Source organism: Rutidosis leptorrhynchoides, chromosome 2 (assembly GCF_046630445.1).
Source record: "Rutidosis leptorrhynchoides isolate AG116_Rl617_1_P2 chromosome 2, CSIRO_AGI_Rlap_v1, whole genome shotgun sequence".
NCBI lineage: Eukaryota > Viridiplantae > Streptophyta > Magnoliopsida > Asterales > Asteraceae > Rutidosis > Rutidosis leptorrhynchoides.
In genome coordinates this window covers 302,932,602-302,937,955 of record NC_092334.1, presented here as the reverse complement: position 1 = coordinate 302,937,955, position 5,354 = coordinate 302,932,602, and positions in this window count along the sequence as shown.

The following is a 5,354-nucleotide window of genomic DNA, read 5'->3' as shown; positions in this document are numbered from 1 at the left end:
GGCCATATATTCTCGCTCACCGCGAGTTAAATTTTCCCAACAATACCGTTGAACTCAAAATAATTTTACGAACACAACGCAACTAACTAATCACAAAACGGATGTTATTTAAAAAAAGCTAAATGGTTTGGGCCACCTTTCATACATATTGTTTTTTTTTTCTAAACACTTGGTTTTTCATTAGGGCTTGCTTTGGAGTTCTGCTGCAAAGCGCAGGCTTCTTAACTTGTTTAAATCAGTTAATGTTCTCAGCTGATTGATTTCTTTATTTATCTTAAATTTTATATTAGTATGATGTTTATTCGGTGATCTATTAGGGCTTTTTGAATCAGACCTAATTTATATTTTTCTTGCTAACATATTCCAAACTAAAAAATCATTGTTGTCGTCTAGCTTCGTTATGTTTTATGGTTATATTCATTTTTGTAGATCTTTATTCGACGAGAAAACAGGTCGGCTGCATAAACTATGCATTTGTAAGGTTATGTTTTCATTTATATATGAAGATGTTCTCAACTGGTGTTTATTCCGTGATCTTTTAGGGCGTTTTTGAATTAGATTCACGTGACTGAAGGGAATAACTGACTACAGTAAAACCTCTATAATTTAATACACGATAAATTAATAACTTCGATAAAATTAATAATTTTCCGGCCCCAACTTAGGACCAGTACAAATTTGGAACCCAATCGATAAAATAATAAGATAATAATTTTTTTGAAACCCCAATGTAAATATATTGGTCCCAACGAAGCTATAAATTAATAATTACTATTTTTTTTTCTTATTTGAAATCCCAATATACATTGAACTTGACAAGTTCATTAATGTGTGAATGTACATATATGAGAATTTTGAAGGTCCTTGTTTATGTTTTATTCAAATAGACAAAGTGAACGGACAAGATTATTTCTAATGATGATGCATTAATTTAAAACTTGCTCACAAATATAAGTCAATTTTTTAAATTGATAATTTATTAATTTATCGATATAATTATATCTCGGTAAATTAATAAAATATTCCAGTCACAATATTATTAATTTATAGAGGTTTTACTGTATTTGTTACTTGATTTCTTGCTCTCTTGAATGTGGGGTAAGCTAATGTTCGTTTCAGAAATAAATTTTTATGTGTAACTGCATACTGATGTTCATATTCAAATTTTTTTTAACCAGCTTTTCAACAATTTTTTTTTTTTTTTTTTTTTTTTTTTGGCGAAAAGAAACATTAAATTAATATACAATCAACAAAGAGCTGATTGTTAGATAACAATTACAATGCATAAAAAGGGAAAATTGACATCCTATTACATTGAAGTACATTGATAACCATACTTGAGAAAGCAAACTAAATCACATGCTCGACTACTAAGCGTCCTTGATCAAAATTTTTGGATTAACATCTCATACGTAAGCTTGGTGCCCGTAACATAATTTGGAATGCGAAGCCCAAAGGAAGACTTTCATCTTGATAACACGAACCAAATTAACCAACATGTAAACCGTGAAATGAAAATTGCATTGTTACGAGCCCTCCATATTGGCTGGATCGTTCACCTCCCTAAATCTTTCTTCCGAAGAACAAGTGGAGTTGAAGTCACCCATGATGCAAATAGGACCCGACCAAACGGATACGACTTGTCTTAAATGGTTCCATAAAACGAGTTTAACTTGTTCGAGATGTGGAGCATATACGTTGACTATAAGAATAAAAAATAGGGAGGGATGGAATTCTAATAATGTTCAGCTTCAAATTAATCTCTTAATTGACCTCTAAAATTGATGTCGTTGTTCAACTGACTATTACATATACAACAAATTGTTGTTTATCTGATTACATTGTTCTTATGTACAGTTTGTTGTTTATATGATTCTTTTAAATATTCTGAACCTTAAATGGAAATCTAAGATGCTTATATGGAGTATCTATTTCTTACGAATTTGGTTAATGTTGGAATGTATAAAATTCATTGGATACTTAGTTGTGTTTATTCAAAGTTATCAATTTTACAGTTTATTTTTTATTTTTTGAGTAATTAATTGTGTTTGAAGATTGATTTATTTATTTATTTATTTATTTATTTATTTATTTATTTATTTTTTATTTTATTATTATAGTAGTTTTGTATGGAATAGTCACGAGTCTTTTTCTCATGCTTATAAACTGTTTGATGAAATGCTTGCATAAACTCTAATTAGGTTGATATTGTGTTCTGATATTATAACTACACTTCTATTATAGTTGGTTATGGTTATATCAATTCAAATAACATCTGAAATGCAAATCCAGACACCCTTTTTGTATCAAATGGTATTAAAACCTGAATCATGCAAGTGGCTAAATATCATTCAGATTAATTCATGAAGATAACCTGGTTTTTACCATCGTTGAAGCTCCTTCAAGAAACAACTTTGACTAACGATCTGTCTTGTATGCCCTTTGCATAAGCTACAATGGCCTAAGTCATTTTTAGGCTGTTGCAAGTGGATATCTTCCCCGTGACGCTCTCTTAAACACTAACTTGCAGGCTTGTCTGCAAGTATACCAATAATAGCCGTATCTTTTGTTTATCAAGTAATGGTTCTAACTTCAAACTTCGGTATATCACTATAAACTCAAGTTTTATTTCCAAAATTATGTATCTAAACACTAATAGCTTATTCATTTCAGAATGTAGTGCCCGTTCCTTGTATCAAGTTTTGTTTCTTCGCATTTTTCGGTATAATTGTAAATTTTCCATCATTGTTTTTTTTTAATTCAAGGTATTTCTTAATACAAAAGATCAAACTTTAATATTCTATCTTAAATGTTTAAGTTGCTATATTACCTCGGGTTATGTTAATTGCCAACCTTTGGATAGCTTAATTTAAAAATAACTTTTGGATAGCTTAATTTGAAAATATTCGATAGTCAAGATTTGATCAAGTTAAGAATTGCCTCTTTCATACTAAGATTTTGAGACTATTACCATTTTACCCCTTTAATATCATATACGACGTTGTAGAATAAAAAACATATCCAATTTTAAAGACTTTTTTGTGCCGTTGGTCCCTCGATTATACTCCAAAAAGTGAACAGCGTCCCTTTGTTTTTTTTTCTGCTTACAACATCCCTCTATTTCTAAAATTTGTGTTTCAGTGTCCCTCCGTCACCAACCGTCAACTTGGCACGTTAAGTCCCATCACGTGCATGAAACGTGATGGGTAATTTCGTCTTTTTCGTCATCTGGCTATATTATACCTAAATTGAAAACCCTAATTCCTCATTTCACACAGCATCCTCTCGTTTGTCTCAAAAAATTTAAAAATTGAAGATCATAACCGCCATGTCGTGGCAGATTCGTGCACCAGAGTTGGATCCAAAGTCAATCGATGACATATACGGTATGTATTTATATACGTATATACTTTAAAATGTGCAATTGCAGATATAAGAACCCTAGACCCGATTGAACCCTAAATTTTTAAATTTTTTTTTTTTATTTTTTCTGCAGATTGTTACCCTGATTTGTTCACAATTATCTTACATCATGGTTGTTATCTTATGAAAAAAGGGACTGGATTGGTTTATAATGGTCACATCACCTACATTGACTGTATTGATGTAGAAAGATTTAGGATAATGCACTTGAATGCAGTTCTTAGGGAATTAGGTTATGATTATGAAAAAGTGGTTACATTTAGGTATCTTGAACCGAATAAACCGTTGGATGTTGGACTACAACTTTTAGTTGACCATGAAGATATTACCAGGATGCTTATGCACATGGAAATTGACTCTTCAATTAGGCAATTTAATGTGTATGTTGAGCATGAGAATATAACTGGAAAGAGGTTACTAATTGAAGAAAATGTTGATATTCCAGACAATGTAGAAAATGATGATATCCCAACTAATGATGAAAATGAAGCTGAAGATAGTGATTATTTAGATGATGATGATCATTACATTGAAGATGCTGATTTAGACATGAAAGAATTCAGGTTTAACATTGATAAAGACATTGAGTTTATGGGCAATGGTTCTAAGGTGTTCAACAATGATGAGGTGGAAACTGAAGTGGATTGTGAGGTAGATGAATTGAATCTTGATGGGTTTGAGAGTTATGATGATGAAAGTGATGAGGAAGCAATTTGGAAAAAGAAAATTAGTTGCATAAAACAACAAGTTGAAGGCAATGCAGAAATAGGAAAGACCTTCTTTTATCTAGGACAGAAGTTTGAATCTAAAGAAGAGGTAAGGGATGCAGTTGTACACCATGCTATTGAAACTAGGAGGAAACTTGTTTTTGTTAAGAATGATAAAAAAAGGATTAGGGTTAGATGTGAAGGACTTGTAACTAAACCTAGTGTTGATAATTCAAAGTCAAACACTGAGGATGGTAGTCAAAAGAGTGATGTGGGACCTAGTGAGGTGGGAAGAAAGAAATGTGTGAGGAAAAAAAGCATTAAAGTCAGTTTAGGTAGAATGAAAAAGGACAAAACAGTGAAGGGTAAATCCAAGAAAGTTGATAAGGGGGAATCTTCTTGCTCCAAAAAAAAAAAGAGTGGGTAAAAAGAAAATTGAATATTAAATGTGATTGGGTATTGTTGGTGTCAAAAGCTAATGGAGACAATGAATGGGTGGTATCAACCTACAAACCCCATCACACCTGTAAAAAAACTAGACACCTACCTTTTTGCAATTACAAGTTCTTAGCAACCAAACTCTTGCCTCAATTATCAACCAATCCCAAAATACCAATTAAAGCAGTGAGAGCTAATTTGGAAATAGATCTTGAACTTCAGATCTCTGAATACAAAGCATATCAAGCTTTCAGAACTGCAACCAGGATTATGCAAGGTGATTATCATTCACAATATGAGGAACTTAGAGATTATATCTTGGAACTGAAGAGGTCTAATCCTGATACAACTGTGAAACTTGAAGTTGAGCCTGGAAACCTTAAATCTGACACTAGGGTTTTCAAAAGAATTTACATATGTCTTGGTGCATTGAAGAAAGGGTTTAAAGGGATAGGCAGAGATTTGTTGGGGTTAGATGGTTGTTTCATGAAGGAACCTGCTGTTGGTTGTATTTTAATTGCTGTAGGTATAGATTCTAATAATGGCATTTATCCTCTTGCTTATACCATAATTAATTTGTACATTCATATTATTAGTTTTAACTTTGCTAAATTTGTATTGTTAGGGTTTGATACAAGCTGTTGATAAATTGTTTCCATGTGCTGAGCACAGACATTGCCTTAGACATATTCATGGCAATATGAAAGGTCAGTTTAAGGGTGTTGCATATAAAAACCATTTATGGAGGTGTGCTACTTGACAACAATCCCTGAGTTTGAAAAAGCA